Genomic DNA, 27,351 nt, shown 5'->3' on the forward strand with positions numbered 1-27,351 from the left:
CCATAACGATATGTTCATACAGGTTTGTATAGTTGGTAAACGGAAATAATAAGATATATGCTAATTAGTTACGGTTGTAACAAGTTGTGTCATAATGTTTTAATTTTTTCTATATTGATTCAAAAATATAAATAAAACGGAAATAATATATGAGTCATCATATTGAGACTACAACGATATGATCATACAGGTTTGTATGTAAACGGAAGATATGGTAATTAGTTAAGGTTGCAACAAGTTGCGTCATAATAAGTTCAAATTTTATTTAATTTTTCAAAAAAAAAAAATTAATAAATGCAGCGCATATGTATTTGGGTGCAATTGCCTTCTGTATTAAGATCTCACACAATTTACTGGAGTTTGCGCATGCGCAGATGATTAAGTTAGCAGTGTAAAACATATTCTTATTTAAATAGCAGTGGTTATATATATTACTTGAATTAAGAAATAAATCGATATTAATCAATACATATAGTCAATGTGATAATCGATAGGAATAATCGATATTGCAACTGCCTGCTGTATTAAGGTATCACACAATTGACTGTAGTTTACGCATGCGCAGTTGATTAAGTTAGCAGTGTCAATTATTTTCTTATTTAAAACAGCTGGTACAATTGACTGTAGTTTACGCATGCGCAGTTGATTAAGTTAGCAGTGTAAATTATTTTCTTATTTAAAACAGCTGGTACAATTGACCAAGGTTTACGCATGCGCAGTTGATTAGGTTAGCAGTGTAAAACATATTGCTATTTAAACAGCAGTGGTTATATGCATGCGCAGATGATTATGTTAGCAGTGTAAATTATTTTTCTTAGTTAAAAAACAGCTGTTGGCATATATATATAAACTAACAGGTACGATAAAAGCTGTGGAAGGGAAAGGGGGGCTTGCTACAGAGACCTGTCCAGTGAGGTAATCATTTGGAAAAAAAGATGCAATTCTATTGGCTAGTTAGAGTGTGACGTAATTGTGGTGGGGGGTTAATGCTAGTAATAGCTAGTATCGCAGTCCAAATGTCAGTTCGGGTTTAGTTTTCAGTGAGTGTAGGTCGCGTCATCAGCAGCAGAAGCAGTCCAGGTGGAGGGGGGTAAGTAAATAATTTTTCTATTACCTAATGTGAGGTTATCCATTTTTATTTAAGTTCAATATTTTTGTGATAGTGGGGGTAATTTAAATTTAAAAAAAAATTCTTGGTGAGGGGGGTTAGATTTTTTAAAAAAATAATTCCAAGTTAAAACATAAGAGAACATTCAAAACTAGAGTAAGCGAGACTACCACTGTGGCCGACTGGTGCAGATGACGTGTCTACCAGCACGAAGGTTGTAGGATCGAATCCCAGGTAAGTAAAAATAATTAAAATAAAAAAATTCACCCTCCTGTCTATCAATGGGCGAGGGGGGGGTGGAGGTATGTTTCATCGGCTGGTACGAGGTCCGCCATCTTGTGGTCTACAGCTGGGACGAGGTCCGCCATCTTGTGTACTACAGCTGTTAGAAGAGACGCCATCTTGTAGGAGGAGCTTAGGAGGCCAACGAATACGACGACCTAGAGGTGGTGGGAGTGGAGGGGGTAAAGGTAGGTGTCATGTGATAGGAGTAGGGCTTGGGTGGGGGTAAAGGGATGTCGTCGAATACGCTGATTGGTCTATTAAGAAGGGTGGGGGTAGCAGTGGGGGTAAAAGAGGTGTCATCGAATTCGCTGATTGGTCGATTAAGAAGGGTAAGGTGGGGGAAGGGGCGTGGCCTAAAGCCCTCGTCGAGTTCGATGATTGGTCAATAAGGTGGGGTGGGGGTAGGGGGCGTGGCTTAAACCCTCGTCGAAATCGATGATTGGTCAATAAGGAGGGGTGGGGGTTGGGTTAGGGGAGGGGGTTGGGAGGGGAGGGGATGGCCGCCATTTTGTATTTTAGGTGCGCCAGAACCGCCAAATCCTCTCTACTACCCTATTAAACCTGAAAGAATAAAAAAAATAAATAATCTTGTCTTATTTCACGACTTTTTCTTTCTAATCTCATACATTTTAAGGAAAGTTACAAATTTTTAACGATAACTAACATTTAGATTTAGAAAGGTCGATAGATCAAAACCCTCTCTGGACAACAAAAGACTGATTTATTACTACTATTTTGAAATCCATCTGGGCGTATGGAATAGAGCTGTGGGGTTCAACCAAACGCTCCAATCTCCAAAGGATTCAATCTCTTCAATCTAAAATACTTCGAACTATTTGTAAACGCTCCAACCTGACTATACGTACTGACCTTAACATTCCTTTTGTCACATAAGTTGCTGAAAACACAATTCAGAAAACTTCATTTTAACCTGCACTCTCATATAAATCCTCTAGCTCAAAATCTTACTTCTAGAACTCTTCCTGACAACCCGGACAAGACGCCTTAAGAGACAGTGGATCCAGATCTCCTCTCAAGTGAAAAGAGTGACTAACCATCTAATATTTGGGAGTGTTACTACTGGAGTAACTTCTCCACTCGTTACCTTATCATTTGATACTCGGTTGTCATTGTTATAGCGCTAACGCGCTGATTGCAGCATAAATAAACGCAAAAAAAAAAAAATTGGGAAACTGCACATTCCGTGCTCCGTACCTGTCGTACATTATACAGAAATATGGTACTTTTCAGGGAGGCCTACCACAAATCTTCCTATACATTAAGTTACTTTAATGGAAGTAAAAGTTGTAGAATAACGAGTGTATAAAATACACTGCTCCACAAAAAAAGTGGCGCACTTTAAAAATGCGTTATTTTTTTTTCTCTGTTACTTTTTTGTTCTACATTTTATTTTAGTTAGCAAATATAAGAAGTATAAAGTTACGTGAGGGCTAAAATAAAATAAAAAATGATCTAAAAGAAATAAAAACCTTTAATTTAACAAAAAAGTAATTCTCAGCAAAAAATGAATTTGAAAAATAAAGTATTTCTTCCGATTAAAAAAAGAGAAAAAGAATTTTAGTAACGTGTATTGCTCGCATTACTGCATCCAATCTCCTCGGCATACTCCTTATTGAATTTCTCACGAAATCTTGTGTTAATTCCTCCCATATCTCCACCAGAGCACCTCGCAACTCTTCTAAGCTCCTGGGAGGATTATTTCTCCATCTTAATCGCCTACCCAGCTCATCCCAAAGATGTTCAATTGGATTTAAATCCGGGCTGCGTGCTGGCCACCTCAAAACACGAATGCTAGTATCCTGTAGATATTAAACAACACAGGCGGCAGTGTGTGGTCGGGCATTATCTTGCATAAAAATAAAATTTTCCCCAATAATTGGTGCATAGGGTATCACATATTGCTGCAAAATTTCCCTCACATACAAATCTGCACTCAAGATTGCCGTGTTGAAGACGTGTAGCTCAGTCTATGCCCCCCATAGAAATCCCAGCCCACACCATCACTGAACCACCTCCGAATGGTAGTCTACCAGAAATATTGCACGGAGCGTAGCGCTTCCCAGGCCTTCGATAAACTTGTCGCCTCCCATCAGTTGCGTAGAGAGCAAAACGGGACTCGTCTGAAAAGTGAACGTTTCTCCAATCGTTCCCAGACCAGTTGCGGTGTTCCATAGCGAACTCTAGACGGGCTCTCCGATGGTCTACGGTGAACAATGGTCCTGTGGCTTGCTTCCTAGAGCGTAAATTCATTTCAGCGAGCCTATTTTTGTACATTTTCGGCACTGTCTGAAACTCCATGAACAGTAAGCAGTGTTTGAGCTGTTTCAGAAGCAGTTCATGTACGATTTCTCAGAGTGTGAATTTTGATAAATCGGTCATCAAGTGCTTCTGTGGCTCTTGGTCGACCCGAATCTTGTCTGCGAGTGCAGAGGCCTGTCTCCCTGGTAACAATGAATGGCTCTACTACGGACGGTGGACTCAGGCAACCCTAACGTTCGTGCTGCGAACCGCTGACTCCGTCCATCCTCAACTAATGCAATAATACGGGCCACTTGCTCTGCTGTAATTGAGAGTTTGCAATGCTTTCAGCTTGAAAAAAGTCGAAACGCAACTGTAGAGGTCAATAAATTTATTTACTGTTGAGGTAAAGTTCACGTTGTTGTTTACACAAAAAGACCGAAGGGGATTAAACGAGGAATTGCTTCTCTATTTACAAGAAACTTTGGGCCTTGATTCGATTAATTGTTCCCTGACAGTTTAGGAAAACAATTAAAACTAATAATCTTTGCCCAAAATGTGATAAAACAAAAAATAAACGCTTTTTTCAAAGTGCGCCACTTTTTTTTGTGGAGCAGTTTATTTGTAGTTAAAAAAAAAATGTTAGAACAATTTTTAAAAATATCTTTTTAAAAAAATGAAAAATGAAGTGGTGGTTTCAGTTGAGGAATGTTGAACGATAATTTACAGTCGGTCCCATGGTGGGGAAAATTTTTTTAGAAATCAGAAGATTTCAAAACGGTTACATCCAGAGAAAAATCCATTTTGGAAAATTTGGCAACATTGCAATCCTATTTTTTTTCCTTTATCCAATAGGAAGAACCTAAAAAGAAAAAAAAGGACACAGGGATCTGGTGTCCCCCAAAGAACAACACAAGGTTACACAAGTTCAATAAATGGTGAATAATGATATAAATAAAACTTGCCATCAATCAAATCAATCCCAGAGTTACTTAAAATGAATTCGTAAAAAAAAAAAAAAAAAAAAAACTAAATTGTTGATAAATCAACATGAGTGACAGATTTCGTAAGAGACAAGAATCTAAGTATTCTTGAAAAACAAATTAAAAGATTGCAAAAAAAAAAAAAAGAGAAAAGTTAAACATCATAACTGATTAAGGATTCAATTAACTCACTATCATTCCTCTGGATATTTTCAAGACAAATATGATTCCCTAACTAAACAAGAACTTAATGGTTCTTGAAAGCTGTTAACATGATGCATAATAACTTTACTAAAAATTCAAAAATTTTTGGAGAATACAACAACAAAAAATTATGTAACTAACTAATTTTTTGTTATATTACTTTTTATAATGTTCTCCAATTTCCTTGCATCCTGTACTGTATCTATTATTACATAATCAAAGAATAAGGCCTCTTTTTTTCATTCGTAGCTTCTCCTTGGACACAATTATAAAGACAAAATGTATTTGTGTTCACCCACCATGACTAATTATTTTTTTAGAACTTATTCGTTATTATTATTTTTTTTTTATCAAAGTTTTCAAAATTATGCGCAATTTAATTCTCTTTTAAATGATTGCACTGGGAAGGTTAAAAATGCTTTTATGATGATTTGTAGAATACAAATCAGTGTTGGGTGTTTTATCATTATTTGTTAGAAAGAGAAAATATGCGCTTTTATAACAACTTTATGGTCGCTTTTAATCATGGGCGTATCTTCTGTTATAACTTTCTCTAGTTCAGGAATTATTGCAGGGATTTCCAAGGTGTTTACTGCAGTAAGGTGATAGCTTGAATTGGTTTCACATGTTCACCTGGGTGTATAGCGCAAAATTAGAATATGAGGGAGGTTACACACCTCGGATAAGATCTGAGCAATCCGTGCTTCTTAGAAGTGGATGAATTTAAATCTATCCAAGGTGTGGGCTATGATGTAAATACCTACCCACATTATGTGTGTAATAATGTTTATAGTTTCCTATAATTCTGCTTCATTTCATCCACTTTAAACGTGCATGGTGAGCTGAGATTTCTACCAGAGGATCTGCTTACTGCTAGGCTAGCAGGTCTAGATGTACCATCTATTAGGACAGATGTTGCGCTGGCACGCGATTCTGGAGTATAATCTATTCATCAATCGCGCATCCCTACCCAGTTCATCAATTTGTGGTGAATCTAATGCTAATTTGTACAGAGTTGTTGCGCTTATTCTAGATCCAGGACCTTAAACTAAGTCACGATCTACACGAAAACATTTGCAAGACTAAGAGACTGCCATGTCTCCTGTAGTCTTCTACTAATAGTATCCAGTTATTTACTAACATTCAGCATATTTTCAACAGGAGACTCTTCTTGAGGCACAATGTACAATCAAATATCTGCGTTCCTTCTCTAACAGAAGCTGTTCGTAAATACAATCTAATCTATACAACCAAATACTAGGCGCCACGGTAGCCGAGCGGTTAGAGGCGGAGACCAGCAAAGCTAATATGTATTGTGGTACTGGGTTCGATTCCCGGTCTGTAGGCCTTGGATTTTATTTAATGCTTAATACAAGAAATTTGCAGTGAAGTATGTTTGCTAGTCGCCTCCGTCCACACCTAATTGGTGGTTGGACGTTAAGCCCCGCCTGAAAAAATAGGCGATTACTTTACTTTACTACTTAACTAAAGAACTAAATACTTTTAAATGTCTATCCGAAATTACGTCTTAACTTACCATAACTTAACTTAAAACTTAAATATCAAAGCCAACTTTAATGTGTTTGGGCTCACAGATTTGTTGTTTAAATTGGCTATTGGCCTGATAACATACCATAATAAAACTGTTATATCAACATAATATCAGGAGTGAAAATTTTTACAAGGTCATTGTCTGCAACATTCATATACCCATAATAATTACAGAGTTTATACTCTTTTTTTTTTTTGCAATGAAAACATTTTTATAGCAGAATGTTCTAATAAATTTTTTATTACTATTATTACCATTACTGCAACAAATTGGTCTGCAAACATAAATAACTTTACCGTCTGTTGTTGCAATCAATAGAATATCTTTTCAATGTTAATGTTGCATCATTAATCAATCTTACAGAATAGCGTACATGCCGGTGGATATCTTATTTATTAGATTGTAATCAATATTTTATTTTAGTTGCTACTTTTAATTGCTATTTTCAATCCTCCTGTACCTAGCGAGAAGTTTGGGTTACTCATTTCTCGTCGCTCCGTTTTATTTTACCTTCACATTCGGCACGCAAGATCCATCACAATTCTTCAATCGGATAGACATTTAAAAGTAGCTTTTGCTGAATGTTTTCTCTCTTCCTTTATTCTTAAAAAAAATGCAAAATTTGCCTAGGAGAACTTTATTTGAAAGGAGGGAGAAAAACAGCAAAGTTGAAAGCTATCCTCTACAATACCCACTAAGAATAACATCATACTCTGCCCATACATACTACAGGCTTTAGTAAGAGCTTCTAGCAACACTTAAAAAACACTTGTACTGCAACACCTTTTAATTGATAGAACTAATTCAGAACTAACACGCTATCGACGGCGAACATCCAAAACCAGTGGATTATGTTGCAGTAGGAGCATTGGCCTCAAACTACGCCTGGTTGTATTGTTTGTTGTTCACGTGCTCATGTTTTGGCAATCTATCTCAATAAATGTCAGCAACAGAGGATGGATGTGTGCCAAAGAATAATACTAACACAACTTCAGATATTATTGTAGCAAATAACACACACTCAGTGCTGAAGAGAAATTGATACACAGTTGTACGCGTGTTTTTAGAATGGTTCGATGGGATAGCAATAGAGAAAAATGTCTAACAAAAAAGGCGATGAAGTTTTTACGAAGAAATTCGTCCAAGTTTTAAATTGGTTGGTTGTTTTTTTTCCCATCAAAATTAACAAACAATGAATTGATATGAAGGGAGTCTTCACAGGAACAAGTGGGAAAAAGGAAGAATGGCATAGAAGTTATGGCAGAAGAGGGATTCAAGTCTCAGAAAAAAAAGTAGTCTAGATGATTTTCAGCAAATCTTCAAGGATTCATAAATAATTTACCAGCATTGAATTTGAGAACCGGTTTTGCTACTTTAAGGGAAGGTAATTCAAGAGCAACGGTACCTGAAGCTTCTGTGGACCAAAGAGTTTAAGTACAATTCCTCAAACATGCTATCAGAAGAGAAGAAATCGCTTTGGCCGATCGTCCAAGTATCTCTCTTTTGTGTACCTCTTCTAGTCTTGCAAACCCCAAAGATCTTATATACCACAAAATAGTAATTTTTAAGAATCATTGTAACGCAATTAGACAGGATCGATTCCTTCATCTCTTGCCAAATTTTTTACTCCTCTGCACTACTTTTCATTTATTTAATTCTTTAATTGAAAACAGTTTGAATAAATAAGTTTGAACTTACAAAAAAATAAAACGAACAAAAAGGCCAATATTTTTAATGACTCACCTGGCTATACAATAAAAACATAAGTAGTTCAAATAAACTACGCTGAATATCACTTTTTAACTAATCTTTTTTAATAAAACATACTTTCACCGGATTAGTTGCAATAAACATTAATAAAAAATTATAATAATAACCAGATAAGCAGATAATCCAAACTAATAACAATTTGTTTAGAAGTAGGTTTCACAGTGGTTATACCAGTGATTAAACGATAATAGAGATTTTACAATTCCTTTGACCGATTGCAAATGATCGCACCGTACTTTCACGTCAGTCCTCCAATTACCTTCGCACTTAAGGTTAAGATTGCAGGATAACCTGCAATATGGGAGATTTACAAACGCTTAAAAAAACCGGTTACATGACGTACGTAAACTTTCTTGAGAAAGTTATGATCACCATATCCTGCTTCGAGAAAAACTGAAGCAGACTGCCATAGACGTCAAGAACTTCTTAAAAAAAAAAAGATAAATAAAACATCCTTGATAGTTTGGAAAAAACGTAGGCTATATTTAAAGTAAGTTTACGATAACTAATCTCATAACTACAATATACGTACGTATTACAAGTAAAGATTACAATATATGTATTACGTTAATTGCAAACGACAATGCAGGGAATCCCCCTAGAAGAGAATACGTCCTGTGCTCTTTACACATACTTGCCAATGATCTTAAGCGTCTTCTACTAAAATAGATTGGACTTATTAAAATTCAATCTAGGTTCAAGGCGAACTTTTGTATTATGTTACGATGAATGAGTCGCAAATTTGGAACAAAAAATAAAATGAAATAAAAAAATCTGAAAATCACGACTTTCTTTCACTAAAATTCTCAAGGTTCGAACTTGGTAATTTTTGTATTTCCAAACACGGAATTGTAAAGCATATTTGTCTGATTCGATTGTTAAACAGTAAATTACTTAGTAATGGCACGTTTAAACCTAACCTATTCTTCCTTAGAATTCTATAAAAAGAATTTTTTATAAAAGTATACAAATAAAAAAAGATCTCGTATGTGTATGTGGCTCTCACGAAGTTTAGGAAAAACAGGGATACGCCTCAGGGTGCTTCTGCACCTGAACTGATCTTGTACAACAACTTTAAGACATCCCTTATTGGAAAATGGATGATCAATCACATTTTTAATGAGATTGTGTTTCTGAGAGTATGTTTACAAATTAATTTAGGGAACAAGATTAACTTAAAGTGATAAAAAAAAACAATTCATAATGAAGTACGAGTAATTACACGTCGATTCTGTGTGGTAACTGAACGGCTCCAAATTGAGGGCGAAAGCAAGGATTTACGCCACCACTAACCCAAGTTAAGAATTTTCGCTAAGAATAAGAAATCAATACAGATCTAGTCGCAATACAACTATGCTACTAAGATTATAAGAGAAAAATGATCCATTTTTTAAAGTCGAGATTTCCTCAGACATCTAGGCGGACTCGTATCAAGTTTTATTGAGTTAATATAACTCCAAATTACCCAGGACAAAAGCATAATGAGATAACCCTGGCACGGGAGGGTTCCCATACACTGAAAGAATATGAGTGTAAAATGCCGCAGTAATACAGCCAGAAAAACGTGGTCGCACAAGTAGCAATGTGGTGTGTGAACTGTTCAAGATACAGACAGGTTCATTATTAGCAGCAACTCGCGCACCTTAATACATGGCGTTACTCCAACAAAGGCAACAGGACAGTAGGCGACTACAGTTTTTTGTTTGTTTAAAAAAAAGCGTCCCAAGATGAGCTTCATCATTGCTCATCATATTCCATCAAGGAACCGTGATGTACATCAGCTTCGAGGCTGCAACACACCTCCAGAATATACATTCTGGTTGTACATTATTACTTGGATCAAAGTTGTAGGAAAGACCTCATTAAATTGTATACAAAAATGTTTATTTAGTAGTTTATATAGTAGAAATTGGACAGATTTTTTTAGGTCTATATTTAAAAATATAACCCAAATTTCTTATTCCAGAAATGATCAACATTCATTGAGATTGGAACAAACAAAATAAAGAGGATTGTTTCAAAAAGATAGATCAAGGTTATCTGACTACTTAAAGTGCAAAAAAGAGGTCCTCTCTCCTCTTTGCGTAGATTGCAATGAGGAGGAGGATTTCAAACATATAGTAATGATATGTCCACGTTATGTAGTAGTAGAAAGGAAACGAATGTTTGACGGCCTTATACAGGGTATTTAGATGCACCATTTCGCTACGAAGACATAATATTCTCCACCAACAACTATGTGCTTAAATCTGTAGCAGAGCTAGCAATGAAATATGAATGTATTTAAAAGTTATAGCCGAATTAGAATGAATGGAAGAAAATGATTAGAGAAGGATTACGGTGATTTTAATTTCGGTTAAGCTATAAGGATGGCAGGAATATAGAGTACTGATCCTTCCATAAGTTGTAAGTTTGTATGTAAATAGTTTTATATAGTAGAGGGATGAATGTGTGAAGCGAATGTATTTATAAGTAAGAATGGAGAGTGAGTGATATTCTAGTGATAAGCACCTAGACGATGCTGGCTGTTTGGCGGAAGCCAATGCCAAAAAAGAAGGCAAAAAAGTGCAAAAAGCAAATTTATTTATTGAAGGGCCCAATTTTATTTTAAAAAAATTACTTCAAATATTATCTATTCTCAAAATTAATTTTAAAATTGAGTCATGTAAATTGCGTCAACAACATTGCTAAACATTTTTCCTAAACGATAAAGAAAATTCATAGAAAGGTTATCAGAAGTGAACTAATTCTACACAATTCTGACATGGTTTTTCAATTTCCGTACGTAAAAAACAAAAAAATTAACATGAACCGAGCTATTTTAGCCACTATGACATTTCTGAGTAAGAGCTAACTTAGTAATTATAGTGTTATTATTTTTTTTACCTAAGGAAATTGAAAAACTATGTCAGAATTGTATAGAATTAGTTCGCTTCTGATAACCTTTCTATGAATTTCCTTATCGTTTACCAAAAAAAAAAAGTCCAAATATCTACAGTGACTAATTACTGCTTAAAATGATTTGAGGCCAAAATTTTGGACGTTCACCGAAAGTCGAAATGCACACAATCATTCAGTAAAACTTTTAAATCATTTTAACAGATAGAAAATTTTGTAGTCAATTCCCAGACGAGTGTATAATGATTCTTTATGTGTTTAGATTGAAATTTAAGATTTAGTCAGGTGGGAGATATGAAACGAAAACGTTTCTTCATTAACTTATGAGAGAAAAATGCAAAACAAAACAATCTTACCTTCATTTGGAAATTTTGAACGTTATTTACAAAAACAGTTTTGCAACTTTTAAGTTTACATTTCAGCCAATTGATTTTTTTTTTTTTTTATGTGCCTAATGTTTAAAAGTGTCCATTAGACGTATTACTGTACTATACATAATTGGAATCACCTATTTACAGCCTCCAATTCGATTAAAGTAACCTTGCAATGCTACTAATTATATTGTATATCAATCGCCTAAAAGTATCAATGAATATGAAATAACAAAAGATTAACACACTTCATTAATCACAATATTTGAAAGATATAAAATAAAGAGGGCTATCCAACTTACATATAAATAGATTCTGTTTGGGACATCTGATGCATTTTAATGAAATCATTCAATTAGCATTCTTCTCGGCAGTGGGTTAATAAAATTCAAAACTATGATAGTTATACAGATAGTTTCATAGATCCATGTTTGATTTTTTTTTTAGGAATCATTGGTAAACAACTTTTCTAATTCAGCGCAGTTCTGGTTGAACAATGTTTCCACAAATATTTAAATCAATTTCAAGATAAAACAGAAAAAAAAGACTTACGGATAACTAAACCATTTATTTTTTGCACACCTTAAAGACGCCTACTTTATTCGTTGTAGCATGCTTGTTTCTTTTTGAATCTCTGGCTAGTTTTGGGCTATCATTTATAATCTTAAATTAATTAATAACTTGGGCGAATTGAATTCGACATTTGACAAGGTTACACTGCACTTGCTGACTGAGTGAGGAAGGTTACTTGGTTAGTATACAGGTGTGTTATTCAAAAATGTTAAAAACATTTTTTTGTAAAAAAAATTGAAATAAACATTGATTAACATGTGATTATCGATATTTATTGAAACAATAATGGTTTTAAATGATCTAGGTAATTCAATGTTTTCTCCTTAAATTTTCGGCGCCCCCTCATGTAAAAAATCAAACAATTTCTAAAACATTGCCTAAGTACAGAACCTTTTAAACAACTGCTAAGTTTTATTAATTTTTATTTTAATATTTTTACAAAAATGCTTTATTACACATTAAAATTTTATTTTTTTTTACTTATAAGCACCATTAAAAAATTTGCCTGACTCCAGTCAGCAAGATTACTCGTGAGACGGAAACATGGTTAATGTCAAATTCAGTTCACTAATCTGGATAAATAAACCTCTGAAGATGGATGAAAGAGATAAAAAAAAAATACAAGTTGGCTACTACAGATAAAGTTAGCGAACCTAGCCACTTTTTTGTTCACGCCAAACCGCTCTTTCCGCAATTTGATACCAAGACAATACTTTATTTGAAATAAACATTGATTAACATGTGATTATCGATATAATTATCGATATTTATTGAAACAATAATGGTTTCAAATGATCTAGGTAATTCAATGTTTTCTCCTTAAATTTTCGGCGCCCCCTCAAGTAAAAAATCAAACAATTTCTAAAACATTGCCTAAGTACAGAACCTTTTAAACAACTGCTAAGTTTTATTAATTAAAGACAATACTTTATTTTTGCAAGGAATAAACCAGAAATAAAGGAGCAATCAAAAGATGTCCTTCCTATTCACTAACTGACCGAATAACCTTCACACAATAACACTAAACACAGAAAATCTTACGACGCTATTGACGACGATACAGTGACATTGGAATCGTAAAAAAGATTATAATACTACTTCCGTTTATCTTTAAGTAAGAGTAATTTATTCTGTGATAAATGAAAATTTATGGATTATTACTGTGACTTTATTTGTCACTGTTCTTCTTGATGAAGGCTGGGCATTTCTTCCGCATGATAATGGACTTCTTCAAGGAATTTAAAGCAGGTATCCTGATGCTTAAACAACCTTTAAATCGACTCAATAAATTGAAAAGTGAAAACAAAAATGACAAATGGACGAATCAAAAGGGATTGTTTATTGTACTAATCGCTTGGAATCGCTAAAAAAAAAGAAGCAAAATATAGACAAATTTAGGGGAAACCTTATTATCAGTTTCTTTTCAAAACAGGCTCCCAAAAGAAATTCAGAGGCGCATCGCTTTGTCTTGGAGAAAATATTGGTCCTTGAAGTGCATAATGAAGGCAAACATAGATATTAAATGGAAGAGCTATGTACTCAACTGCAATATACTTCCTGTGCTGACGTATGGATGTCAAACTTGGTCGACCACAAAAGCAGTAGAAGAGACAGGAGTAGCATGCTAAATATAAAGAGAAGAGACAGGATCAGAAGCCAAATTATAAGGGAAAGAACTTCAGTGAGAGATGCCGCTCGGTACTGTAAGAAGTTAAAATGGTGAGTGGGCTGGACATTTGGCCAGAACGGATACCCATAGATGGACAAGGATGGTTACGGAATAGTTACCTTTAGAAGGAAAAAAGAAAAAAGGTAGACAGCGCAAAAGATGGTCAGATGAGATGAAAAAAGAAGAGGGAGTCAGCTGGATGAGGAAAGCGGAAGACAGAGCCTACTGGAACAAGAAATGTGTGCAGATGGGGAAATCGGGGAACTCTTATCCTTAGGTACGGCTGGTCACCGTCAAAGGACCAAAACTCCCCAAGGGAAGGCCTACATATTTACAGAAGAGTGGATTAATGAACAAAGATTTATATCATTTTAGTTTTATTTTACTATTTTTTTAATTTTTTGTATTATTGAAGATGGATATTTATTTGTGTTATTTTTCTGTATAATATGTAAATAAAGGCTTATTATTATTTCTATTATTATTATTATATTATCAAGAGCGGAAACATTGCCATCAAAATTCAAAATAGAATTTAAAGCATTCCCATCACATTATATCCCCTTTGAGATACGTATGTATTTCCGTTAGATTTGAAAACACTTTTATTTGATGTAAAAATAAATAGCTATTGATTGGTTTCAAGAATCAAACCAGTTCGCTACTTTTATCGTCAAGAGTTTCTGATTTAGAAATAATTAAATGCATACGTAAATAGTGGTTTGGAATAAACCATTTTCACAGTAATTTTTATAATAGAAAATTAATAGGTAATTATTCTTAAAAATGTGCACTTTCTACTCGTATATGACGCTAACAATGAATATAGTGCAGCATCAAGATTGGAAAAACCAAGCTACTACAAAATAGTAACTTTTTTTTTTTTTATATAAATTCATTTTTAGCAGAGGCAGAGAAAAAGGGAGAGTAAGAGAGACCTTCAGGATTATCCCTCTGGAAAGCATGCAAAGTTACCAGGGTGATGGAGAAGGAACTTCTTCTCGGGGGGATAGGGGAGCCCGCTCTTCCCTAGAGGGGCTGATTCATGGGCAGCAACACTCTCAACTAGCAGGATACCCGCTCTGCTGCGAGTTTCCCCAGTGAAAAAGGGAGGTGTGGCAATTAAAATAACGAGACTGATGCTGCTACAGAAGAACTATGCATGCGCCAAATCCTAACAACCGACAGCTGTGCAGCGTAAAACCTTCTCTTTCGATTGCCGGCGTCTCACGTGTTTTGTAGAGAAATCTGTCTGACCGGAACCTGACTGGTTTGTGTAAGAGGTATTAGTTTCGTTTTGCCGCAAAACATGATACTTACACATGTAGTAGAGCAACGAATTGTCGTGAAATTTCACATCAAAACTTGGTGAAACCGCTACTGAAACTTATCTTTTATTAAAAGAGGTTTATGGCGATGAATGATGTACACGTGCGCGAGTTTTTGAGTGGCTCTAGCGTTTCCAAAATGGCCGAGAAGACGTCGGAGATGATGACCGCCCGGGTCGCCCTTCCACGTCCAAAACGGACGTGAAAATATCGATTATAATTAATCAACATTACTACCGGTGAGGTGATTGCTCAACTCCGGTGAAAGAGTAAGGAAAAAAAAGACCCGATTTATGGAAGGGTTCTCCATCACCGGCTCACACTGCATTGTCTGTCAATACGACGTTTCTAGCCAAGTACAACATCCCAGTTTTAGGCCAACCGCCTTATTCGCCCTAACCTGGCCCCATGTGACTTTAGATCTGTTCCCAAAAAGTCAAATCTGCATTAAAAGGAACACGATTTCAGTCCGTTGAAGCTGTGTGAAAGAAAAAGCGGCATGCGTCATGCAGGAGCTCCTACAGAAAAAGGCTTCCAGCACTGTTTCGAAACAATGGTAAATTCGCATGGAGCGTTGTAGGGTTAGGGGAGGGGTGTATATTGAAGATGATAATAACTAAATATGTATAAATTTAAAATAAAATGTTTTTTACAGCAATAGTCTCCGTTATTTAATAGCCACCACCTCGTAAAGCAATGACCAGTAATCGCACCCTTTTTCTCTTTTCCGGAAGTGCTCTTTTTACAATTATCCCAGGAAAAATGTTATGGGATCAATTAGCAGAATAAGTCAGCACCATTTTTGTTGAGGACATCTTGTAAAACTAATCAATGAAGTAGTACTTCCCGTTGACCGTTTTCCGGGGTCTTTTTGTCTTGGAGTCACGCCAGATACATACATACAAACAGACCTACTATTTAGTAAAAATAATTTTCCAAATAATTGGAGAGTCACCGAGCCAAAGCCAGCCCAAATAAAATAATCTCGCTTCGCTTCTAATTTAATGCATTTTTTCCAATTTAGTAGATTTAAAATCCATAAAACGTTTTTTAACAGTACAGTATCAAGAATCTGTCCTTGAGATCAGATGATCAAACAAGTAGCATGAGCCACTTCTCTTCAAGGTTACTGAAAACTATTAATTCGTTTAAGGCCACCTATTTGACACAAATATTATTTATTATTAGTACTGAGTTATTTGCTTTTGAATAATTATTTAAAAAGAAATTTCTAAGAAAGTACTCAAATTAGAAAAGCAAACTACGAAATAGGGAATCCCAACTTGTGACATAAAATGATTTGTTAAACATAATGTTTTTCACACCCTAACTGATAAACAATGGCAACATTTTGTAATGTTTAATGTTCACAAATAGTTTTGCGAGCAAATATTAAAGATTTTTTTTTTTTTTTAAGTAAGAGATATGTAATTATTGCCGCGATTGTGCAGATTTGAAAGCTTTCACCAGAAATAGTTTATTTTAAGGTCCTATGAGTTTGTATGTGCATAGCTCACAAACAGGAAATAGCAAAAAGTTCTCATCTGATATATCGCGCATCATCGTATGAGGCCTGATAATTAGATTTTAGTTACGAATCAGTCACGAATTTCATTGAATCGATTTTCAAAATTTTTTAAGAATTTTCTAGAAAACGGTTCAATTTTTTTTTTTTTCTTGAACCGGTTTCCGGGGAGAGATCGACCAAACTTATCTCTAAAGTGACATTTAAGTATAATGAGCGGTCTTATCACCTTGTACATCAATTAATACTACGAGGGTCGTTTGAAAAGTCCGTGCAAAAATAAAAACTACTTAATTTTTTGGGGTAAACCTATTTTATTTTTCAACATAGTCTCCTTTTAGGCATATACACTTCGTCCAACGCTGCTCTAGTTTGTTGATCCCTTCCGAATAATAGGATTTGTCCAAGTGTGAAAAATAGCCATTCGTTTCTGCAATCACCTCCTCGTTTGAATAAAATCTTTTTCCCGCCAGCCATTTCTTCATATTGGGGAACAAATAGTAGTCCGAGGGAGCCAAGTCTGGAGAATAGGGGGGGGATGTGAAACGAGTTGGAACCCTATTTCCATTAATTTTGCGACCACAACTGCTGAGGTGTGAGCTGGTGCGTTGTCGTGATGGAAAAGGACTTTTTTTGTGGGCCAATCGTGGGCGTTTTTCTTGCAGCTCGGTTTTCAAACGGTCCAATAACGATGAATAATATGCACCTGTAATAGTTTTACCCTTTTCCAGTTAGTCGATGAGGATTATTCCTTGCGAATCCCAAAAGACAGTCGCCATAATCTTTCCGGCCGAAGGAACGGTCTTCGCCTTTTTTTTGGCGCAGATTCCCCCCTTGGTAACACATTGTTTAGATTGTTCTTTGGTCTCAGGAGTGTAGTGATGTATCCATGTTTCATCCACAGTGACGAAACGACGCTTAAAGTCCTGCGGATTCTTCTGGAACAGCTGCAAACCGTCCTTGCAACACTTCACACGATTTCGTTTTTGGTCAAAGTGTGAGCAATCGCGGCACCCATCTTGCGGATAGCTTTGTCATTTCCAAATGTTGATGCAAAATATTATGTACCAGTTCATTCGAGATGCCCACAGCACTAGCAATCTCGCGCACCTTCACTATTCTGTCATCCATCACCATATCATGGATTTTAACAATGATTTCTGGAGTAGTAACCTCAACAGGGCGTCCAGAACGTTCAGCGTCACTTGTGTCCATATGGCCACTCCGAAAATTTTGAAACCACTGTTCTAATCGAAGGTGCAGAGTCACCATAATGTTTATCAAGCTTCTCTTTAGTCTCCTGAGGCGTTTTGCCTTTCATAAAGTAGTGTTTAATCAACACACGAAATTCTTTTTCGTCCATTTTTTGAAAATCACTCGACTTCCTCGATTCAAACGAATGCCAAACACAAAGAAATAGACCGATCTGGCTGAAACTTGGTGTGTGTTCTTCCAAGAGATGCTACTAACTAAACATAACCTCGATACGCGCCAGTGGTGCTATCTCTCTGACTTTGCACGGACTTTTCAAACGACCCTCGTAAATACATACTTAAACAAAATTCCAAAGTTAAAGGAAATCGTTTGAGGGGAAATGCCTTTTTTGATGAACAAATTTTCCCGATAGTCCGCGTTTTTTTTTTTTTTAAATTTCCTCCTCTCTCAAAATAATTTCATCAAAACTGTTATTATGTATCGTAAAATCGCTAAAATGTCCAAGTGAGCGTCATGCACCCAAATATCAAATTTTTAAAATTTCTCCGCTACTCTTTACTACGAAACAAATATAAGTGACGAACAGTTTTACCGGAAATTAGAATGTTATTCGAGTTCATGTTCATGAAAAAAAAAAAAAATCATCTAACAGATTAGAGAACTGCGCATGTGCCGAAGGCTATGAAGAGGCAATTTCATGAACGTTTTTAGTTTTATTTATACACATTAATAGAAAACATTTTATTTTTTGCTATTTCAAAATGCTTAAGGTAGTTGGGTTCAGCTTTATAAGAAAGCTACGTCACTACGGATTTTTCTACAATAATTATTTTTAGCTAAATTTCATCACTTTTTTTTAATTATTTCTTTTAAACAAAATATTTTTTAGCTTTTCAAGTTGGTTAAAATTCAATAACATATTTTGAAAAGAATTTAAAACAGGCTCTAGAAGTTGTAATTCTGCCATTCAACTTAAAACTACGACATCTTTCTAATTACATGTAATTGTTATGAAAATGAAATGTTTTCTTGTACTTATTTAGGTGTTTTAATTGTCCGCCAAAGTGTTTTCTCCAGTGTGTAATTTTGAACAGTAAGTAAGTGTCTGTGTGTTTGTATATTTGCGGTTAATTAGCGGTTTAACTATGTATTTCATACTTCCGGAATTTTAGACGTAGATTATTTACTGGTTGAACAAGTGTATATACGAGTATATATTTTTTTAAATAAATATTTAAATAAAATTGGAATTTTTAAATACCTAAAGAGAAAACCGAGTCAAACGTAGTTATTTGAAAACAGTAAAATTGCTTTACTAATTAAATGGGATACGACTGTTGGATGTTACGACTATATAAGATTACAGGTAGTTGTAAAGTAAAGGTAAAGTAATTGCCTATTTTTTCAGGCGGGGACTTAACGTCCAACTACCGAATTAGGTGTTGTGGACGGAGGCGACTAGCAAACATACTTTACTGTAAATTTCTTTTATTTACCATTAAATAAAATCCAAGGCCTAAGACCGGGAATCGAACCCAGTACCACAATACATATTAGCTTTGCAGGTCTCGTCTTTAACCGCTCGGCAACCGTGGCGCCTCGTAATTTTAATATTTAATGTCTAATAATATTATAGAAGCAGTACTTAATATTGTCCTTAATATAAATAAATAATATATGGTTTCTAGAAACTAATAAAAATAAATAAGATAAAATTAAAGTAAAAAGAACTAAATTAAAAAAAAAGGTAACACAGGTAAAAATTACAGGAAGCTATTGGACACATAACCCTGAATGAGAGGGTAACTTGAACCCAAGGCAAGTGTATAATTGTCCTACATAACGCGACACGTGTCTCACTGTAATTATTATTATTTTTTTGTGGCGCACAAAATAATATGTGTTCCGATTTCAAGCTATGGTTTTTATGATCAAACGAAATCATTTTCTTTTGGATCTTCACGAACTGCTAATTTTAAGGAAGTATGTCGATTAAACTGTATGAGAAGGTTATTATTCTCCATTGTGGTTACAATCAGATGACTGCAATATAGGTACTGCCTTCATGAATTAGTTTTAGATTAGAAGTGTTCATAAGGTTTGTTTCCTTCAGCCCTTTTTATTTTTGGTTAGTCTTAGGAGCCGAATATTTTTGCGATGCCAAAAAAGGGATTCAGATTTTGTGAAGGATTCGATTGAGCTCTTATACAGACACTTGAGTTGTAGGGACTTTGTCCTTGAACGAAGGATTGCTTGAGTAGAATGTGGATGGTTTTTAAAAGCCTAAGGATGAGCTTTGTTTTCTGTTATGTGTCTTTCAAGTTGTTCTGTTGTTTCTTCCAAGAGCTTGAATGTATGTCCGACATTCTTGTTCTTGTAACTGAACAGCCTGAATTAAATGTTGTTGCATTGGGTCTTGTCTCTGTCTCTTGAGCATATATACGAGGTGTGGCTATTAAATAACGAGACTATTGCTGTAAAACATTTTATTTTAAATTTATACATATTTAGTTATTATCACCTTCAATACCCTATAACTAAATACCCTATAACTAACACCCCTCCCCTATCCCTATAACGCTCCATGCGAATTTACCATTGTTCCGAAACAGTGCTGGAAGTCTTTTTCTGTAGGAGCTCCTGCATGACGCATGCCGCTTTTTCTTTCACACAGCTTCAACGGACTGAAATCGTGTTCCTTTTAAAATGCAGATTTGACTTTGGGGGAACAGATCTAAAGTCACATGGGGCCAGGTCAGGGCAAATAAGGCGGATGGCCTAAAACTGGGATGTTGTACTTGGCTAGAAACGTCGTCTTGGACAGACAATGCAGTGTGAGCTGGTGATGGAGAACCCCGTGACTTGTTCTTCCAAAAAATCGGATCGTTTTTTTTCCGTACTCTTTCACCGGAGTTGAGCAAGCACCTCACCGGTAGTAATGTTGATTAATTATAATCGATATTTTCACGTCCGTTTTGGACGTGGAAGGGCGACCCGGGCGGTCATCATCTCCGACGTCTTCTCGGCCATCTTGGAAACGCTTGAACCATTCAAAAACTCGCGCACGTGATACAACATTCATCGCCATAAATTTCTTTTAATAAAAGATAAGTTTCAGGTAGCGGTTTCACCAAGTTTTGATGTGAAATTTCACGACAATTCGTTGGTCTACTACATGACATGTGTAGTATCACGTTTTGGGCAAAACGAAACTAACAACTCTTACACAAACACATCAGGTTCCGGTCAGACGAGATTTCTCTATAAAGACGTGAGACGCTGCACTCGAAAGAGAAGGCTTTACGCTGTGCACAGCTGTCGGTTGTTAGGGATTTGGGCGCATGCTTAGTTCTTCTGTAGCAGCATCAGTCTCGTTATTTAATAGCCACACACCTCGTATTGGACTTTTATTAACTGTATGCAGCAACTATGTTAGCTCGTTGCATTTTTTTTTTTTTTAATTTTAAGGCTGCACATACTTAGTGTATCGATCTGTACTATAGAATAAGTTGTAAGTAATAAGTTGAGTCACCTCAAACCCAAAATTTTTTTTTACTTTACAGTGGCGAAAACAAAAAAATTGAGTAAAAAAATAGTCTTTAAAAACAAAAAATCTGTAGACAAGATATAGTCTCTTTTTAAAATTACGAATTAATTAATTAGTCGAATCAATGAACGAAAATCGTCATCTTTGACCTGGAAGTGAACGTGTCCAAGGTTATAAATAATAATAACGCTCACCCTTACAAGGCGATAGTTGTGTCCACATTCTCACATTAATAAAATTACTATACTATAAAGATGTTTTCAAGGTAATTATAAAATAGTATTACTTAACTGACTTAGAAGTAAGCAGCATTAATTGACTAAACAAGGTTGAATCGATACAAGGTAATTTAATGACATTTTTTTTTTTTAAATAATTTTTACTAAAATATTTTAAATATTGACTACTTATTATTATTTGACATAAACAAGTGTAGCCCAAATTAAATTACGTAATTAAAGTCATCCATGACTAAAATATTAATTCATTAGTCACAAAGTTTTATTTCCATTTAAGACATTGAACAGTTGTTTGTCACGTAATTAATTTTTTTGCTCATTTCATTAAATTAATTTGAAAAATCACTATTAAAAAAATGGCAGTAATAATATTAATAATTGTATTTATTAATTATAATTTATATTCATAAACATCACAAAATTAAACAAAAATCACCTACAGAAGAAAATAACTAAATATGCATTTTATATTTTAACTGAAGACACACACCTCTTGATCTTTCTTGGACCGTCAGAGTAGAGTCCTGTTAAGATAACTCAATAAATACTCAGTAAGAAAACAACAGTAAAAGGAGCAAAATACAAAACTGGAATTCAAGAAAAAACAAAACAAGCTCCGATTTTAAACATGTAGGAGAAAAAAGTAGAAGTCTTTGTTCAAAGGAAAACCAATCTATAGACATTATTTTAAATTATACTAAGTCCTAAGTTGATAGGCATGCTTGCAATATTTTATTAAACATTTCCAATCTTTCCCATTAATGTACTAAAGTATCTCACTGGCGGCTAGAAAATTCGGAAAAACGACCTATTTCCCGATATTAAGAAAAATACTAGCTTTACTGCCTTGGCAATATTTTTAGTAGAAAGGGGATGAAAAAATACATAAAAATGACCAATCGCGTGCTCTTCTTTCTCTTTGATAACAAGTTAAAAAAATTGAAATATGATTAATAAATATCGGATTTTGAAATGGCCTAGCACCTTTAATTTTAAAGATAACGAATTGCTGTTTCCGGTTTCTTTCATAACTTTTTATAATCTTTAAAACAGTGTATTTGAAAATAGGGGTAAACTGCGAACCCTCACTTTTGGTCGCGCGTCAGCCGCGTATGCAGGCAGGAATCTAAAATCAAGTCACAAATTCTGAAACTAGAGGTGAGGGGCAACAAATTTTTCCTCTACCATGTTTTGCTCAGATTAACCGTTTAAGCATGAAATGCATTTGAGCCGTCTTAAAATGAACACCCTTGTATATGTAAAGTGGCAGTGTCACTGATAGTGTCCTATTTTATTGTTTAATGCAACATAATATACACATATTAACTACAAAGTTGTCACTTAATTTTTGTTTAAATAAAAAAAAAAACGTTATCACACATTTAGAACTTGGCAACTACTATTACGTAGTACAAACAACGTTGCAACAAGTTGCTTGCATTGAAGAAAAATTATTTAATCAGAAATTAAAAATTTACAGCGTAAATTTTACTATATTAATTGTAATATTTTCTAATTTATGTTTGAAAAAAATTAATTAAAATTGAAATAATTTTGTAAACAAGTTAACGTTATGTTTGCCTAATACATTATTATTATTTTTTGCTCTCATTGGACAGAAAAGGAATAAAAGCGGATAACATGAGCGGCGGTACAATGACATGTGTTTTGTATTAGACTAGATTGCACATTTCCGTTTTCATTTCTCACCACGATTAACCTACAAATAAGCCACTTAGATCGGTATACATACCAACAGCATTTACCAACAGCTCAATCACTACACACTACAATTCATGTACATTAAATTGCTATTTAGATATAATAAAAGTGATAATAACATTCAGGTAATTCATGTTCGTGTCCATAAAAAAAAAAAAAAAAAAAAAAAAAAAAATTATTTCATTTTGGGTCTATCAAACCATAACCGACTAGGTTTCAAATTATGGTTGGTATTTTTTTGATTGTGCAAACAAAAATTCACTTAAGCAGATGGAAACTATAGCTCCATAGTCAACATCTAAATTTAAATCTGACGTCCGTGTAAATAGATACTCTGGCTGTTAATCACTCGCTCTGTTTTTGCTTACTACATTTTCATAAGTTTTCCACCAAAACTTGGAACTTTTACTAATTATAGTTGACTTCAATGTAGGTTCAATTAAAGGAATATCAAGCAGTAAAATATATACCATCTTAAATTATTGCAATCTAAAATTCTACTCAAAGTAAACAATGCTCCATTCTATTATACGTATGTATCCACTTAGATCAATCACCCTAACGTGTAAAATTTCCATCAAGAAATTAATATGATCTCGCTACAAAAAAAATTCATTGTCAACTATCTGGTCATCGTAATTCGTCAGTACTTATCTTTGACTCGACGTCTCAGAGCAGGCTCTGGCTGCACGATTTCCACGGCGAAGGAGGACAATATTTAAACATCCGTTTAAAAGAGTCACCACTGGGTGATAACTCCTCCCGCTCTTTTTTTTTTTTTTTTTTTTTTTTTTTATCAGCATATTTACGCGTAAGGAGAACTTTATTATTCTGCAGGACATAATTGTTCCTATCATGAATTTCAAATAAAAAAGTAAAAAAAAAAAAAAAAAAATTCAAAAAGATTCACGTGTATGATGTACATCCAGAAACTCCTTCTTTAAATTGATTTGCATGAAATGAATTTCCAATACACGCGATAAGAGATAGGAATAATAAGAATTACCAGGAGTAAGAGAAAGTACCAGGAGAAAGTGATAGTACCAGAAGTAAGAGAATGTATCAGGAGTAAGAGAAAGTACCAGAAGTTAGGGAAAGTACCAGGAGTAAGAGAAAGTACCAGGAGTAAGAGAATGTATCAGGAGTAAGAGAAAGTACCAGAAGTTAGGGAAAGTACCAGGAGTAAGAGAAAGTACCAGGAGTTAGGGTATATACCAGGAGTAAGAGAATGTACCAGGAGAAAGAGAAAGCAACAGAAGACCAAAGAGACACTAGAACTCATATTTCCAGTAAAAAACCCTAAGAAAAGTTCGCAATATTGACAACAACAAAGAATAAAAGTAAGTAATTACTTCCTCATAGTCAGTAAGTTGTAATAAAAAATAACTTCCGCTATTTTAAACAAAATAAAAATTACAATAATTACCAACTGTAACCTTTTAAGAGGTAACACATGATGACACTTTTAAGGCCATCTTGATCTCAAGTTCATCACATGTTCCATGACCCTTTTTTTTTTACTTATTTATTTCTTCTATTAGCACACTACGCTGACATGAATTACGTCATCAACCAATGTAATAAAATTAAATAAACAGCTGAGAAACATATGTGTTTTGAAGAGAATTAAAAAAAAAAAAAAAAAAAAACTAATAAAGTGGCAATTGTGCATTAGAAAAATGTGAGATCGTATCTTAAAAATTATTAATTAATTATTTTAAGCCAACTTGAAGCTCAATTATTTTAAGTGTTCTATTTTTTTCCAGTTAAAAATAATTTTAAAATGAACATAAATAATTGTGAACTTCCGACAGTGATTCCAGCGTTAATGGCAACACAGGAGCTCACCTTCAGTCAAGGTTACAGAATTTTTAGGTTAACTATTTAAAAATTATTTTTGGCCTATGTTCTTTCGTTATAGAAAACGATTTCTATCACCGAGGCTAAAAAATGCTTCTAGGATGAGACAATCACAGCTGGATTCTGGAACCCGGGATCCAGTATACGCCACCCTCTCTGGAAAGATAATTTGCAGGCAAAAAAGTTAAAAAAGAACATGAAGGAAGCTGTTTCCAATCTTTCGTCTGGTAGCCCCCCATTCATGTACACTCTTAAAGCTAACCAGAGCTCCTGAGTGAAATAATAGTATTATTGTGAATCTAAAGAGCATGTTTTAATATTTAAGCGAATTACACTTGTAGTTAATGTTCTAAGTTTCAAGACAAAATTTAATTTATATAACCTGCGGTACACACTGAATATAATTATTTTTAGTAATAGTAGAAATTTCAATCTTACAATCGATAAATCGTTCGGGAAAACCACAAATAGTTACAAATTACTATGCTTACGCAATATGGCCGAAGAAAATAGGTAAGTAATAGAAATATTGTGTATTTGCTACTATTTCAGAAATTGAGCAATCTATTTGTTTGTTCAACTATGAATTATATCGACATATACATTATTATTATGCCATTTACATATGTTGGCTAAACATAATTGGCTCAGATGCGATGTATAGCTATAATGGGATTGCAGGAAGAGTAAATTCGCGAGGTGTTTTGGCCCTGGGTTTGAAACTACGAAGTGATACTACGCCAAACCTTAGTGAAGTAGGTCAACTTTTTTTTTAAATTTTTATAAAGCAGAATCTATGAAAAAGTCCAAACTTAATATATTCAAATTTATTCAAAATATTTCCAAAATATTCTATTTTTAAATTATAGACAAATATTTAAACTTTCACTGCTTCTCTATAAAAAAAAAGAAAGAAAAGAATGAATAATTTGAGTAAAAATATGAATCAAGGCCAAAATGTTACTATACTAATAAAAAATGTAATATCTAGGCAGCATGTTTTATCTAGATAGCATTAACAGAAATTTATTTATTTATTTTTGTAGCGGCAAACAAATATGACTAAACTTTCGTAGAGTTTATTTGTGCGGCCACGCTATTATTCTCTGAGTAAAATGTTTTCAATCAAACTGATTGATAGACCTAGCAGAACAATTAAAAGAACCCTTTTGGTAATTGACTACAAAATACAGTAAACTAGCTAAAAAGTACGTGCCAAGGTAGCCGAGCGGTTAGAGGCTAGACCCGCAAAGCTAAGATGTATTGCGGTACTAGGCTATATTCCCCAGTCTACACCTTTAATGGTTAATATGAGAAATTTACAGTAAAGTATGTTTGCTAGTCGCCACGGTAGCCGAGCGGTTAGAGGCTAGACCCGCAAAGCTAAGATGTATTGCGGTACTAGGCTATATTCCCCGGTCTACACCTTTAATGGTTAATATGAGAAATTTACAGTAAAGTATGTTTGCTAGTCACCACGGGTAGCTGAGCGGTTAGATGCTAGACCCGCAAAGCTAAGATGTATTGCGGTACTAGGCTATATTCCCCGGTCTATACCTTTAATGGCTAATATGAGAAATTTACAGTAAAGTATGTTTGCTAGTCGCCACGGTAGCCGAGCGGTTAGAGGCTAGACCCGCAAAGCTAAGATGTATTGCGGTACTAGGCTATATTCCCCGGTCTACACCTTTAATGGTTAATATGAGAAATTTACAGTAAAGTATGTTTGCTAGTCACCATGGTAGCCGAGCGGTTAGAGGCTAGACCCGCAAAGCTAAGATGTATTGCGGTACTAGGCTATATTCCCCGGTCTATACCTTTAATGGCTAATATGAGAAATTTACAGTAAAGTATGTTTGCTAGTCGCCACGGTAGCCGAGCGGTTAGAGGCTAGACCCGCAAAGCTAAGATGTATTGCGGTACTAGGCTATATTCCCCGGTCTATACCTTTAATGGCTAATATGAGAAATTTACAGTAAAGTATGTTCGCTAGTCGCCACGGTAGCCGAGCGGTTAGAGGCTAGACCCGCAAAGCTAAGATGTATTGCGGTACTAGGCTATATTCCCCGGTCTACACCTTTAATGGTTAATATGAGAAATTTACAGTAAAGTATGTTTGCTAGTCACCACGGGTAGCTGAGCGGTTAGAGGCTAGACCCGCAAAGCTAAGATGTATTGCGGTACTAGGCTATATTCCCCGGTCTGCACCTTTAATGGTTAATATGAGAAATTTGCAGTAAAGT

General features: G+C 34.7%; 1 protein-coding gene across 3 annotated transcripts in view; it reads right to left on the bottom strand.

Moving 5' to 3' along the window:
- Picot (putative inorganic phosphate cotransporter protein picot) overlaps window positions 1-27,351 on the bottom strand; it is a 99,674-nt gene that overhangs the window by 43,365 nt on the left and 28,958 nt on the right. Inside the window, exons 1-3 of one of the 3 annotated variants that reach the window (XM_074128891.1) lie at window positions 12,013-12,159; window positions 11,733-11,915; window positions 11,416-11,635 (exon numbers count right to left, since the gene is read on the bottom strand). The exons of 1 other annotated variant lie outside the window; for it this stretch is intronic. The gene's annotated coding sequence lies outside the window, so the exon portion shown is untranslated. Of the gene's footprint in view, window positions 1-11,415; window positions 11,636-11,732; window positions 11,916-11,982; window positions 12,160-27,351 lie in introns of those variants that run through there. One more of the 3 variants, XM_074128892.1, reaches the window with a different exon arrangement.

Source organism: Rhodnius prolixus, unplaced genomic scaffold (assembly GCF_049639745.1).
Source record: "Rhodnius prolixus isolate KJV_2025 unplaced genomic scaffold, Rpr scaffold_9, whole genome shotgun sequence".
NCBI classification, from domain to species: domain Eukaryota; kingdom Metazoa; phylum Arthropoda; class Insecta; order Hemiptera; family Reduviidae; genus Rhodnius; species Rhodnius prolixus.